Source organism: Drosophila serrata, unplaced genomic scaffold (genome assembly GCF_035046125.1).
Source record: "Drosophila serrata isolate PLE 108 unplaced genomic scaffold, ASM3504612v1 contig_382, whole genome shotgun sequence".
Classification (NCBI taxonomy): domain Eukaryota; kingdom Metazoa; phylum Arthropoda; class Insecta; order Diptera; family Drosophilidae; genus Drosophila; species Drosophila serrata.
The window spans coordinates 3,099,043-3,115,596 of record NW_028257280.1 but is presented as its reverse complement, the minus strand read 5'-3'; positions in this window follow the sequence as shown (position 1 = coordinate 3,115,596).

The following is a 16,554-nucleotide window of genomic DNA, read 5'->3' as shown; positions in this document are numbered from 1 at the left end:
CCTTGGCTCTCCCCACTTTGCCGGGCTTTATCTGCTGGCTCATAAAAATAAAGCGTTGCGCATTCTTTCACGCCATTTGCAGTTACTCTGATAAGAACTAGAGAGCTTCTTTAGCTTCTGCTCCCTGGCCACAGCTTCTGTTTGGCTGGGGCTACTCCAGATGTGTCGCGGGCACGGGAAGTGGGTCGCTTTTGGGGCGGGGTCAAAGGTCAGAGGCAAATGCCTTTTGTTTTGATATACGCCTGTCAATGTGCCAGCGATAACTGGGATCATAGAGGGAAACCATGAGTGTAGTCATGGCGGGGAAAAATACGCTGACAATAATTATATTTAATACGTAAATAACCTGCAGTCTTAAAGGAAAAACTATTCATTTAAACTATTAATTTAAGAAGCAGAAAAATGTGGAATTAAATGAAGGGATTAAGGGATTAAGGCACCCACTCGATTATTAATGCTTATTGTTGACTTCTTATTAACCTACCTTGCTCTCAGAATATATAAAAAATTAAGGGGTTTTGTAACTGGCAAATTCTCTTTTACAATCCTATATAATACTAGCTGTACCCTGCCACGTTCCTCTGTGGCATATTGTGGTTAAGAGGGCACTTCTGAATACATCAATGTTCCGGCAAAATCATCTTCCTGGCATAAGGTGAAGAAGGCAGTCAGAGTTGTCGCTGGCGGATTCAGGACTCTTTCTTGCACATTTCTTTCTGTGAAATAGATACGTTGACCATTCTCCAAATGGACTGCCAAGTGAACTAAAGCTGGATAGCTTTCATGAATTGGGAACGAACAAATTCTCCATGCAACCTCGTTGCTGCTTTTGTATCTTCCAGCCTGGTATTGAGATATTTCATCGACAACTCGTACTGCATTGCTGTCCCCATTTTCTGCCTGAACACCAAAAACTGCCATATCGCTGCCTTTATTCACGTACTTGCAGATATATTTAATCGATTTCACGGAATTGCAATATTCTACGTTGATGTGCGCTTTGTATGATTTTGACAATAGTGTTGAGTATGGAACCACCCAACGATTGTCTACCTCAATATCACCAATTCTCATGTTTAAAGTTGCCGAAGTCCCTCCATCTTCAGTTGACCGTCTCCTATACAGAGGATATCCATCGTCCCCTGTTACGGTGTTGGCTGTAAATGCTCGAGGATATCGCTTGGAACACTTCCCGTCTACCATGCATGGTGAACTTCGGTTGAGGGTACCACATGGGCCATTGATCATGTTCTTGATGACAACTGCATGCAAATCTGTATCAACCTCTGCCCGTGGAATCTCAGCGCATATCACATTGTCAATTTCGTCTGGAGTAATTTTATCATACAGCCAAATCAGTATGTGCGCATGCGGCAATCCTCTCTTCTGCCATTCTACTGAATACATCCAGCACCGCACAGATCCAAAAACTCCATGTTTCACAATGAAATCCATCAGTGACTTGAGCTTTTGTCTGAAAACACGGGCTGTGATGTCATGCCTATCCCTATACGATTGTCCAGGAAATAACAGCTGAACTATCTCGTCCCAAGCTGGATTGCATTTGAAGGTGATAAATAAGTCTGGACGGCCGTAGCAACGAACATATGCCTGGGCATCTTGAGCATATTCATGCATGTGGCTCGGACTACCTATGTATGAGGATGGCAAAATCGTGAGCTTTCCAACGTTGGTTGTATTACGGTCATTCATCACAGCATCCCTCAAATGGATATATTCCTCGGACCGAAGTTTGTTCTGATTCAATCGGAGGAACAGCAAACGTTGTTTCAATTTTTGCATACATATCGACAATGTACTGATGAAACATCTGACGACATTTCAATATATGATTGCAATCGGTCCTCCGAACCATTAACCTGTATGAGTAAAAGTTCATCGCGCAGCCGCGTCTCTCGGATGGAGGCCCGTTCTTCGTCAGTCATATTCGTAATCTTACGTCTTTTTGCTTCTGTATTGCGAATACGACGACCCAATCTCGACTTCTTTGGTGGCATGACTTCGTTTCTTACTGAACCTGAACAAAAAATAAAATTTGTATCTCCAATTTCTTCTTTCAATATGTTTTGAATGTTTGACAGGAAATGCTTTGATTTGCTTGTAGAGGGCGCAGTAGTAGGGGCACGGGGAAACGCTAAAAAATAGATATATTCGCAACCGCAGATAAGCTATCAACATCAAAAGTAGTCAATAACCGAGCTGGAACCTCAACGCATCTTCTCTAAAAATTTGGGCATAAACGGTTGAGAACTTTTCAAGTTTCTTCTTTCAATATGTTTTGAATGTTTGACAGGAAATGCTTTGATTCAGCTGGCTGCCTGTAGATGGCGCAGCAGTAGGGGCACTTGGAAACGCTAAAAAAATAGATATATTCGCCACCGCAGATAAGCTATCAACATCAAAAGTAGTCAATAACCGAGCTGGAACCTCAACGCATGTTGTGTAAAAATTTGGGCTTAAACGGTTCAGAACTTTTCGAGTCTATGAAGGATGTAGACACGAACAGAGCATTTTTATATATATAGATTATATATTTAATATATATTTCTTAGATATTTTCTCCCTCTGTAACATCCCACTCTTCAGGACCAATTCCAGCGCCTTGTATGCGTCATTATCAAGTGCAAATAATAAATCATGACAAGCCCTACCAAGCTCCAAACACAGAATAACAATAGCAATAGGCAAAGGGATGCTGCTTCTGGTGAGACTGAGATGCAGGACTCTCTGAGGCATAGATACAGATACTGTTTTGCTTTTGTTTGTTCATTTGTTTGCTCAGCAGATTTGCCGCCCTCTGGTGTATGTGTGTGTGTGTTGTCTTCAGCTATTGTGCCGCATAATTAATCATAATTTGTGTGCGTTTTGCGGCAATTAATAATTTGTATAGCATTCGCAACTGACACAGCTTTGATACACACACATACTCATAAGTGGGTTGAGCTCAAAACTAGGCAAATAGGTAATTAAATTTAAGAGGTCCCCGGACACAGTTGAGGTTGAAAAAAAGGGGGTTTCTATTATAAATTTCTTATGTAATAACTCAAAGATTCACAAACTGGCGATCTTTCGTCAATGCCAATGAAAGGGTTCTGCTTTGTTTCTGCCACTGCCACAGCTGCCTCTGCTTGTGATATGTTCTCATAATTGAAAAAGTTCAAGTACTCTCCGGGTGTGGGTGTGCCTGGCGGGAAACAGTGAATTTATATTTCTCCCGGTTCCATAACTCATACGCAGCGTTGGCCCAGCGAATTCCTAAACGAAACTTCCTTGTGACCATGGTTAAAATTCCTTTTTTATGGGTCATAAAAATTAATTTGTAAAGGGCTTACAAATATTATTCTACGAGTTTAATAAACAATGAGAAAAGGTAAATCAATTTCCTGATATATGTATTAAGCATTATAACTTAATATTATAAAGCATTTCGAATGTACATTCAACTTATAACTTAATCAATTTGTAACAATTGATGGTTATCTCATGACTATTTTCTCCCATCCTTTTATTCTTATATTTTCTACTAAAATTTAAACATTTTTTGCCATCGTACACTACACAGAGCTTGTCGGTTTATTTTGAGTTTTGAAATGAATTGACTTTCAAGTGCGCCACAATGTTTTGGCTGCCTTGCAGTTGCTGTTGCTGCAGTTGCTGCTGCAATTTTCTGTTGCCATTGCTGTCCTTGTGGCTGCTGCAGCAGCAGTAGCAGCAGCAACAACTGAAATTGCAGCCGACCCTTTGTTTTGATTGCAGTTGGTGAACATAATTTATGGCGGCTCAGTGGAAAGGCAAAAGTTTGCAGCTCCTAGACGCAAAAACAATGGGCAACAAATGTGGACAGTGACGTTTCCAGCAGGCAGAATTGGTAATAAACAAATAAAGAACCTTCAGTCGCTCAGCAAAAACTGCGTGCAAACTCTTTGCGTTTATTTGAGTTTGGTTTGTGTTTCCTGCCACAACTTGTGCTTGATTTTTCAATTTCTGTACGCAGAGAGGCAAAAAGTTGGCCGGTAGTTGATGCATTTTTTCCCCCAGCTTATCCTCCTTCCCCAGAGCGGCATTAATTGACTGATTATTTCAGTCAGTAAACTTGCGTGGAGCACTTAATTACATGTGTTCATTACGGGTTTCACAAGCTGCACCAGATGTGGCGTTGGTTGTTGATTCCGATATGAACTCTCAAGGATGACGACGGATGATGGCTGATGGCCTGGCTTAAATCAAGTATACATAGGCCAACTTATCGACAATGCAATTGCGACCAATGTCGAAAACAATGGACAGCAACGCTCAATCAACAATAATTGCCACAAGCCCAAAACAAACATGCAATCGCTTGGACGCACTTGGATTGTCCTCGAAATTTGTTTTGCATTCGTTTGTTTGCTGTGAAATTGGTCCAGCTAAGCTGAAATCAATTGAATCAGGGACAATGCATTGTAATGAATATTCAGCATTCATACAACAATCAATAAAACATGGGACCACACAGATTGACAAGTGCAGTTAAGAAATTGCAAGGACTAATGGGAAAATAAAGGAATCGTGCGGAGCTTGTGAAAATATTGTATCTGAATTATCCTTTTTTGTGTTTTTTTTATTAAATGTATTTTTTATGAAGCCACGCTCTGCATAATTTAATAGAAATCAATCCATTTGCATATTAGTTTGTCCACAAACTGTTATTCCATTACCAATCCTTACTACTCGCCTTGCAAAATGTTTGCATTTCGACGCGTACATACATTGTTTAGATTAAATTAGCATTGAAATTGAGTTGACCAACTTTCATTAACGAATCAGAATAACCATATTTGCCTTAATAATAAACAAAAAATTATTTAATTGATTGGAAATATTATGCTGATTAAATTAAATCGTTTATATATGTGTATGTGGTCTCAATTAATCAAACAAATTAATGCGAGATTAATAAATTTGATTAATTATAAATATTAAATGGGTTAAATTCATACACTCGTCATTTATGTGGTTCTACCATACTAATAAAAGAAGAAATGATTTCATAAAATATCGTTTGAATTAAACTTTTGTTGCGCTTTCAAGGAAATGTTTGTAACTTATCTCATTTTCCAGCTTTTAGGGTAAAACTTTCCTGTCAAAATTTCGACCACATTTAAAACTTTGGTTACTTTCTTAATACTTTTCCTTACCAAAGACTTGGCTCTTCCTTTTGTTTCTGTACACAGTAACTTTAAATTATCGATATCTTCCCGGGGAGGCCAGGACAGCGACCACTTTGACCTTTCTGGCCCCGGGAAGTGTTAACTCAATTTAAATAAATTCAACTATCGCCATGGCGGTGGTCCTGGCACTCTGGCCTCATAGAGAGGCCACGCACGTCTGCACGTTGCCATCGCACGACGCCATAAAAAAGGAGATTACCGGGATGCCAGGCAGCCAGGCAGTCAGCCAGCCTGTTCCCATTAAACGGCAAGGATCCTGCAGCCTGTCATGTGCAAATGAGCCAAATGCCGGAGCCACAACACAAAAGTGCGAACCGAAATGGTGTGACCCGGGATGTGACCAGGAGACGAACCTTTCCGACAAAGTGGCATGCCCAGGAGGAGAAAAACGAATCTCCTCCGGCTTGTTTATGGCGCATTTCTATTCATTATGAGTACTTAGGTCGGAGCCTGGCCCCAAAACATTTCTTTTATTGCCCGGCTGATGATGATTTCCATTTCTATTTTGGCTGTCCAAAGGCCAGCTGCTGCCCTGATATATCCCGCACTCTAATCGTCGGAGTTACACGCAATTAATTTTGCTTTGTAATTAACCAACGGGAGCCAACCACACAGGAAATAAATTTGGCTTAAATTTTGGCTTTCTTTTATATTAAATAAATTTATAAAAAAAAAGACGCAAGACTTTTGAGTTGAAATTAGCTTATAGCTTCATTACGCTTACAAGATTGCTTTGACAGTCGAATAATTAAGATTTTTTGGTATTCCAATCACAAATTTTATTTAAATAAATTTAATTATTAAATAATTTTCTAAGTTATAATGCCAAACTTTCTTTCTGTGCCGATTCTGTCTGCATTCTACTGCTGTGGTTGCTCTGCTCTTTTTTTATGTTCCTGGTTTTTATGGACATGCTCAAAGTCCATATAATTTATTGACAAATTTGCACATTTGCCACGAGGCTCAGGGTCCAGCCAATCCGGGATCCAAAAGGGGATTCAATCCGGAGATGAAAACAAAAGGGAGTGGGAGAGCTGAAAGCCATGCCGGGATGTGGGTGCCGGCGTGTGAAAACGTTGATTAGTGCAGTGCTCCGGCAGACGCTAATGAGTCCGCCTGGGGGCACAGTGCCAACGAATTCCAATTCCATTTCCAATTTGCGTCTCGACTCGGTCAAGTCACGCAAAAGGCAGCGGGGCACTAATAATAGCCGACGGTAATTACGCCCTAAGAGTTTTGTTACCACTCCCCACGCTCCGCTCCAGACCGTCTGAGAGCTTTTGTTGTTGCGAATAATGAAAATTATAAGCGACTTCCGAATTTCATTATCGGAATTAGATGTTCGACTGTGAAACTGGGAAGTTAGGGAAGCTGGAGAAGCTAGGGAAGCTGGAATCTGACTGACTGAGGCCTGATGGATTCTGCGGATGCTGCGCTAATTTGTCAACTGGCATAACGACAAAGTGAAACTCATTGTGGGCGTAACCGGGCGCTTCCGCGGCTCTTGGCCTTGTCAAATTCAAATTGACTCATTAAAAATTAAGTTCCCTGCCTACCCGCACACTTTTCCTTTGCTTTGTGAGCAAAGCAGCAGCAGCAGCAGAAGATTCGGAATCAGAATCCCCATCAGTAGCAGGAGTGGCAAAGGAAAATCCACAACAACGTTAACCAAATGATAAATAGCAAAATTAGATTTGACAGCCAAGCACGGGCCGCGTTTGGTTGGCAGCACAAATTGCAGCATTCATCTTGATTAAATTTCTGCTACGTCCATGGCTGTGGAGTTCTTTCCACCGACTTTAGCTGATTTGCTTGAGCTTGAGCTTGCTTTATGATGTGGAGCAGCCGCAACTTAAAGTGTGCTTAAAGGCGGGATTTCAAATCAAAATCAAATCTTTCAGAGTCGCCTCAGTCTGACAGTTTGTCAGAGTTGTACAGGGCTTCATGCCAGCTAATAATAATAATAATAACTATAATTTAACTGAATATATAGCAATGTAGAAGGAAGCCATATCTATCCGGTTGGAAGTGCAAACACTCTCCTGACATTGGCATTGTGTAATTGTGTCAGACACGTTGCCTGCTGCCGGGACAGGTAACTTAACAGCTTTAAGGATGTTAGATGCCTCTAATGCACACTGCGTCTTGCAATTAGCTGCCACTTCCCCCAGGTGTCACGTGTCTAGATGACAAAGTGATTCTGTTTCTATTATTCAAGCGAGCGAGCGAGCGGGCTGGCTGGGTGCAACTCATAAATAACATCTTTGCTGCTTGAGTAGCATCGCAGCTCACACACACTTGTGTGTGAAATTTTTTGCGCATATTTTTCACAGAGCACACATGTTGCACTTTCAGCTGCACCAGAAAACCCACCAGAAAACCCAGTGGCCACCCCATTCTTGCATGGCTGCTCCCGCTCCTGGATGGCACAATTCATTGTTCAGGTTCCGGGTGGAGTTTGTGCGGTGGGGAGTGGCCGTAGGACTGGCGTGTTAAATCAATTGGGAGCTTGTTGCTGGCTTACTTAGCTTCCGCTTCCGCCGGCTGCCATGAGTCCGTGCAGCATGCCGCATCCGCTGCTGCCGGCAGCACCACATGTGCTTCGTGTGCATTTTCTTCTTGCCATTTTTCATATTTCACTCCTCGAGTCTCCCCCCACACGGACTTGTTATATGCCACTTTAATGATGCCCAAGGAACATGCCAGTTTACGAGTATAGTCCCATTAAAGCAGATCCCACGAAACACTGAAGTGCACCCAAAAAAATAGGACATTCCTTGAACGAGAGTGAAACTGTGGGGATATACTAAAGGTTCATAAGGAGCTCCAATTTGGAAAGATATCATCATAATGGAATTTCAGGATTCTTGAAGTATTAAACAAATATTTTATTCCATAGTAAATTAAAGCTAAAGCAATTAATATCTAAACTCCAACTCAATATCCATAATCTAAAGGCCACATTTTTTGGCTAAGTGCTCTCTTTTCGGGGCCAGTTCGCTTTCGCTCGATTTCCCATCAAATAATGCAGAAATATGCCGAGCTAACTGGGCAAAAAAATAAAAGCAAAACATGGACCGTTCTCGGCCAGCCAGCCATAAACATGAAATGAAATTTAAAATAAAAAGACGAAAACGAAGCCAAATCTAAAAACAAAACTCAAGCGGAATCAGAAGCTGAGACAGGAAAAGGAAAAGGTAACGTAAGCTGGCTGCCATTAAATGTGAAGGTCATCGTGGCGTATGCGCAATATTTTATGCCATTAACTGCGGTTGACTGCCAAACGATGGCAAGGGGAACAGTTGAACACTTGAGTTCGCATAAGTAGCAATAGACATCTTTGATTCCACCCCCAAAAGGATCCCAGCCCCATTTCCTTCCGTTTCGTACATATCCCAGGACAAATCGCTTCCTCGACGAGCTCCATTGTCACTGATTGCATTTATATTTGCTGCAATTGTGTGTATGTGGTCCGGGTGTGTTTGTGTTTGTGTGTGGGGAGTTTGCCAAGGGGTGTGACTGCTAGTGGTTGTGCGATGGCAGATTCCCACAATGTCAATCAGCGTCACGCAATCAGTTTATTCTATTTATCAGCCAAGCAGCAGCTGACTAGCAATCCGCTCTGGAAGGACGGCGACAATGGCCCGAGTAAACACTGTGAATCCTTTGTGTACATAGCCTTCGTCCACACATAAATATATGTGTGTGGGTATTGTATACAGTTGCGGTCAAAACAAGAATGCTGAGACACAATGATGTAAATTTCTAGTCATTTATAGATTACTAAAGGAGGTACTAAATCAGTTATTACTTGAATCAAAAGAGAATTAGAATCTAGAATCTCCTTACATTTTATTCTTAAACTAAGTACATGTTCGAATCTATTTCATATTTATTATCTTGATATCAGGTGTAGGCAGCCCAAGTCGGTATAACTTTGTGTCAACCAAGACATTTCGATGGCAAAAGTGTAAATAAACAAATGCTTAGCAACAGTCAAGAGCAACGGACTGACATCTGGGACTGACTGACGAGTGCAAGAGCATTCAGCATCAGGAGGTTAAGGGATTCAGGATGGCAGCATCCGGTGGTGGATCGGAGGAGCCCCACCTGAGTGGCGGGTAATAAAATGCGCATTTGTGCACGAAATTACGACAGTTTAGAGCTGTTGCTCCAGTTGGCAGGCGGATTGACTGGACGCGCTCTGCTCTGAGAAGTTGAGAGAAAACCAGATCGAAGGTAATTCCCAGATGCCGGTGTCCAACGAAACTTTCCTTCTTACATTTTCACCTGAGGCCTGAGGCCAGCACAAGTTTCGGGTCAGAGCAAAGTTATTTTCAATAAGCAGCCGGCGGCTAAAATTGCGAAAATCAACAGGGAGCATAGTTGGCCACTGTTTTTGCAGCTTGTGCCTTGGCATCAGTTGCAAATACTCTGGCCGTGAAGTTGTGTTCTCAGCTTAACCCATTAATTACTTGCAAAATTTAAGTGTGGCAACTGAAAAGTACTAAAACTTGGATAGATGGCAAATAATTAATTTTACACCATTTTTTAAGAAGGTACTATTCTTCCTACTTAAGCATTATTGCACTGCTCCCATAGAAAAAATCGATTGAAAACTAGTTTGCTGACACAATGTAATTTATCAATGATTAAAGTAGGAAAAAAAACTTGTATAAGGTAATTTATTTTAAACCTCCTAAAGATTAGCCGACTGTTCCGAAAACTTTCCTCTTGTCCCACCAAAGGTTAAGCATTGGCCAAATGGCCAAAATATTGGGACAGCTTAAGGTTAACTATGGTCCAACTATGCGGAACATTATTAAGTCTTCCAGGGCTTTCTACCTGGCGAATGGCTAGTGTATACACGTAGCCTGGCGAGTACGCTTTACGGGTAATAAATATGCACGAGTGGCATTAGCGGCTCTGGAGGGCATGGCACACTCCTCCACTGGGCGATAATCTGGCTCTCCACCGAGTCCCGAGTCCCGAGTCCCGGAGTCCCGAGTCCCGGAGTCCCGAGTTCGCCCATTCATTTATATGCTGCTGGCAACTATTTTTATTGCATATTTTTTGGGGCTGTGGCGAAATTAATTGCACTTGAGCTATGTGCATTTACCGTAATGAGCTCCTGAAGGGAGTCATCCGTCCGGCTGCCTTCACGGGGGTTCCCAGTCTCTCTACAAAAGGACCCAAGTCGTGTGGGGGGATGGCAAAACGCTTGGCTGCAATTAACTTTAATTACGCCAACAATTGTCGCCGAGCTGCATGGGAGGGAGGAAGGGTAGTTTGCTGTTGCCGCTGCCGCCACTCGCTCGACTTGTTTAACAGCTACTTAAATCCGGGGCGCTTTTCAATTGTTGCACACATTGCTCATACGCCCCGTTGTGCGAGTAGTGGCATTGGCAACGGTTGAACGCTTAGCAGGCTACTAATGGAGTTATTCGTACAGGATTTTGTGGCACAAACCCGCCAGTTTCCGTCCGTTGCCATGGCAGAAGGCTTTTGGGCCACGATTGTGACTTGAATAAAATGCACATCAAAAAATGCAGCTTACTTTAAGGAACTAATATATATAAAATTGTTCAAACTGTTGTGAATATATGTTTGGTTGAAACTTATAATAAAATAATATGCACTAATTAAGTTTATCAGTTTTAGTCAGTATAAATAAATAAATATCACACCATTTCAGGGAATATAAGCCTCTTTAGTCTATAAAATCTCTATTACTTACAACAAATCTTTTCCCATACAATCACAAGTTAAAATCCCCAGTGATTCCAAGGGCTCTTTAGATTTTCTGGAAAACAAAGCTCTCTACCAAGTGCCTCGATATTTACCTATATGTTGCAGCATGTTCTGGGACAATCAGAGCTAATGATGCTGCCACTGCTGCACCATGTGCGCCATGTTGGGTTCGCAGGAGGAGGAGTCGGAGTCGGAGTAGGAGTCGGGGTCGCCCAGCGCCTCATTAAGCTTTAATGCCAATCGGTAGTTGGGGCTTTGGGCCATTGTGCGGACAGAGCCGCTTGTTAGCTGGCTGGTTGGCTGACTGGCAACATGTTTAGAGCAAGAAAGTGCATTTTCATTTACCATTTGCATTGTTTGCATGCTTAATTAGCCTCATTTGTGGCAGATGTAGACAAGCAGAAAGACAGCGGACGGTGAAACAAAAAAAGAAGGTGAAGTGAATACATTTTGCGGTGGCTCATTTTTACTCACATATTGACAGGAACCAGGAGCAGAGGAATTCAATTGAAGCACAATAGCATCTTGTGAATGAATGAAGAATGTTAATAATGAAGCTCAAAACAAACATGAATTTCAATCAGTTTCCATTTGAAAGCAACTTCGGACAATTAGTCAGGTCAGACACACACATTGTTTCCGCTCTCACAGCAATTTATCACTTGATGATGCCATGATGTTGGTTAAGCATCGCAATTAAATGGCCCGCGGAATGCATTTGCATCTTGAGCCGCAGAGACAGCCGTCAGATCGAGAACTTTTAATTGCTTGAAAATGCTCGCAATCAACGGCTGATGACTGCTGGCATTTGGCTCCGAGTGCTACCCCGCTGGGCGCGTTGATTGACCCAGCAAGCAAGACAATAATTTTATACAGAGAGAGAATTTAATACTACAACTTATGTATATAGTTACCTCCTACAGATTAAGCTTAAAACTATGAGGAAAACTAAAACAGAAATGTATATCTTTGAGGAAAGTTTTACCTTTACTGTAAATGGTTCAAAATATAAAGCATAATTTTGTTCGGTGTTTCCCTTAAGGCCTTCCTGGCTACCCGCATATCTGAATATGATCTGGCGGCTGTTGCTATTTTCTACTCGCCAAAAAGAAAGGGATATACACAGCATTCCCCTGACATTAAATTGTTCGTGATTTAATTTAATTTTAATTTCAATTTTTACCCCAATGCGCGTGTGGAGATCTGGACAAACAAACTTCACGGAATTAAAAACAAATTAAATTCTTCTCCGCAACATTTCACTTCCGTGCGCACACACACACACACACAACTCACGTAAGACAAACAACGTAAAGGACGAGAGGACGATGGGCGAGGACCTCTTCGCATAGTTTCCAAATTAAAGTTTGCCCCGAAGACACTCACACAGAAATCTATGGAAAATAAATAGAACAGTTTGGCCAAGTTCTATGGGTCGAACATGGACCCTCGGCCAGCGGCAACGTCATTAAAGCAATACTACGCATAGTTTGGAACTGGAGATGCTGGACGGAACAGGAGCTGGAGATGGAGCAGGAGCTGGAGCTGGAGCTGGAGCTGAGATGGAGCCCTATGGCGGCCAAGAGGTCAGCCAGGCTGCCACCCCCCAGCAAGTGAGCCAACGCTTCTCAGCAAAATTGAAACTTTTGATTGAATACAAACTACAATCTCGGCACCGGACGAACTTTCATTCAACACGATATAGAGGTATGGGTTGGGGTACTGCGTCTCGGATTCAGGAGGTAGAGAAGGAGGCATCCTTGATTGCCAGCCAAGCTCCTGGTTTACAGTTACCTGACCCCGCTCTGCGTTTGCCTTCGCCTTGGCCTGACTGTGAGCTTTCACGATGCCTTGCCTCCGGCTACAAACTTAGTTTTCTAAAATTAAAATAATACAATAAAGATTATATAACCGGCAGTCAGGGCAGGCAAGCTGAAAAGACTGCAACAAATGCACAAGGAGAAAAAAATTCATAAAAAAATATAATGTACAAAAGCTATAAACAAAAGAAATTGGTAATAAAATAATGCCAAGAGTTGTCAAGTTAATTGTCACTATTAAAATGCTTTAAAGGTAAAAACAATAATAATAAAAAGAAGAAAATATAATCTTAACTTGACAAGATACAAATTCAGGTACTTAATAGCATAACAACATATATTAAAATTAGACTTTATTCATATTTAATTGGTTATTTCTGCAATATAAATTTTCTGTGCACTTTAAAGATAAATCTCCGACAGATTTTATTGAAAAGCAAGGGCTGCAGCTTATAGTTTTTCCCTTTTGCCTCTAACTGGTAAATAATTTCACTTTAGATAATCGTTTTGGGGCAGCACATAATGCCCCCGAGATGAAGGACAGTTCTTGGAAAATATCAGCCATTTGCCAGATGTCCAATTCAATGTTTGGATGAAAAGTGGGCCGACATCGCTGGCATAAGCAATTGTCAGCTGCTCCCAGCATCCGATATTCCCAATATTCCCGCCAGAGCAGCAAGAGAGGAGGAGAAACAAGGACCCTGGTAAAATGTCTGAGGCGATAATAAGGATAATGAAGACAGGGAAAAGTTATGAAATCGTTGTCAAAAAGAAAGGCGAACGAAAGAACAAGGGGAGGAGGGAGAGAACAAAAGCAAAGGAAAATGTCTGGCGGGAAATTCATGCTGATGAAAAATGCTTTTCATGCGCGCTGCCATTTACCACGAATGTCGATGTGTCTGGCTTTGTGTGTTATGTTGTGTGTATTTCTTAAGCGCTGGCAGCATATTCATGACATGGCCAAAATTTGAAATAGGCCTAAATAAAAACAGCTGAAGGCCCATACTCACACTCACACCCACACTCTGATACACACACACCCGTGCACAAGTACCCATAGCCCGTAGCCAACAGGGACGACTTTTGGCCAACTCGAGAGCACAGAGTGCCTTCGGTCCTTCAAAGTAAGCCGACTTTAAAAATGTGGCTCAAACTCACTGGCAAACGGGGAAACCCACTCAACCGCACCCACAACTCGGCGAGCGGAGCGGTAAATGTGTCAACCAATGACCTTGAATTCGGCTCAACAGAGTGAGCGTAAAATGACCATTTGAGTGAATGTTTTGAGTGCCTCTGTTAGCCGAATTTTGAGTGCTGTTAGTGGAAATTTGATGAGATTTAATTGGGGAAACTCCCGGCAAGTGGAAATCCTAAACTTAAGCATAATAATTAGGTGGAGGAAGCATGTGGCCATAAATCGATAATTAATATCTGTGGCGCAGCATTCCCCCAGTGAGATCAGACTGGTTTCGAATTACACCTGGCCATCCATCATTGGCTGGCGGAAATTCAATACACCTGGCGGGGGCGGGGGAGGAGGGGATGGAAATGGAGATGGGATGGGAAATCTCAGTCTCAGGTACGATTCAGGTACCACAAGCATTTGTTGGCACGTTGTTAACATGCTCTTTGACAGTTGTCTCTCTGCCTCTGCCTTTGCCGTCGGCATAATTCTCATTAAAGTTGATTGAGCGAAAAACTTCATTACAAGGCTCTTCTTGCCTTGGCTTTTTCTTTTAGAATGTGTGTGTGTGTGTGTGTGTGGGTTCAGGAAATTAAATTTTGTGCCCCATAAGACACACGGGAGTAGGGATGACGGTGGTGAGAACAAGACATTTTGCAAGTGCTTACAATTCATTTGGCCCTTATTAAAATGCTTAACTAACCTTTGGCAACTTTTAGCTGCATCCGCAGCTGTCAGCGTCGCACGCCCGCTGCAAGGGATTATGTTAATCAGGGACTCTTACACAGCGCCAGCACTTTGCACTTTGCCAAGTTTCTTTTGGTTAAATAGGGGGGGAGGGGAGGTGGTGTGGAAAGATATCCCTTTGGTCCTTGAGGGGCGGCAGTGGGTTCCTTAAAGGCTGGGCAAAGTCACAAGGCCAGCGTTGTCGCGCGACTTTCCTGTTACTTTTCTGAAGCAACTTTTCGCCAGCGACTGTAAGCTGGCACTATAAAAGATGACTTCCTTCCGTTTTTTGTGCTCGAATTTCAATGCAATCTGCTGCCAGCAGCGTCCACTGTCCGATGCACTGTGGATAAGAATATTGATTATTTTAACTAAGGGTAATACTTGAGTAACAATTAGAATACCTTATATCAGCATAGGTAAAAAAGATGAAATAGAACAGGAGATGATGGAAAATCCTTTGTTCAACTTTTTGAGATATGTTTTGATGGAATGAAATACCGACTTTAATATCATATGGAAGATAACGTAATCTATGATACAGCGAAAAAATACTTATACGTTTTTACATGTTTATTTATACCCTTGCATTTCAGTCAGAAGCTTAAAATTAAGTGAATGAGTCATTTCCGACCCTATAAAGAATATATATTCTTGATCAGCATCAACAGGCGAGTTGAACTAGCTATGTCCGGAAAAAACTTAGTTTTTTCAAAAATTGTACAATTTTATAAGGGGTTACATCGTTAAAATTGGAAAAAATTGATAAAAATCCTAATTTTTTAAAATTTTAAATGGAGTATGCAGATTTATTAAACTACTAAAAACTAACATACGAGTGATTTCCGAATTAAAATTTATGCTCTTTTGGCTTAGTTATGAGATTTTTCAATTCGATTTGTTGAACAAATTTTCATATAAAAGTATAGATAAATATTGGGTCGAAGAATGGTATTATAATTATAGTCAGAAGCCAAAACAATGTGAAGGAGTCATTGTCGACCCTATAAATAATACATATATTCTTGGTCATTTTCTTTAAATACTGTCTTAAAAATATGTATGTACTCCGACAGATATAGTCTACAGACATCCCCTAATAATAATTATCTAATATTAAAAAAATTCTGTATTTAATTTATGCAAACAAAAAAGAGACCCCTCTGCCCCATTGTACTCTCTCTGTCCGATAGCGAAAGTAACATTTAATATAAATTTCATAGCATAAGTTTGTGCGCGTAACAAGTAGCCTATTAGCGCGCGGAATTTTTCATTTTCATTTCTTCTCTGGCATCATCTGGGCAGCAAATTAAGCTGATGCGACAGCTGCAACTGTTGCTATTGCCATGGGCCAGCGGCAAGGCAGAGGAGGAATTCCTGGGGATAATGGCCAGGAGTGGTGGTGCCTCCTGGCTTCCCGATGCCAATTTGCACCACCAAAGTCATCAACTACGCACACGCACGCCTCGATAAATTCAATTTACACGAATTTCCCAAGGAAAAGCGGGCAAAAACGGAGAAATTCCGCTATGTGGAGAAGTTTTGCAGGTGTGAACAGCAAGATAAACATACAGGTGTGTTTTGCGGGTGTGTTCGGGGGGCCTTCGAGGTGTGCGAACGGAACCAAGGGCGAGCCTTATTGGCATCGACATGCATTAGCCGGGCCGCAAATGCGAAGTACATACGGGGGCAAAAGTCAAATACACACCACACACACACCCCACACACACACACCACACACACCGCATACACCAACCACCAGCCACGTCCAACAACAATGGTCGAGAGGGGAAAAAAAGAGCAACAAGCTAAATTGCAAAAGAAAACTTTTTGTGCACTGCGG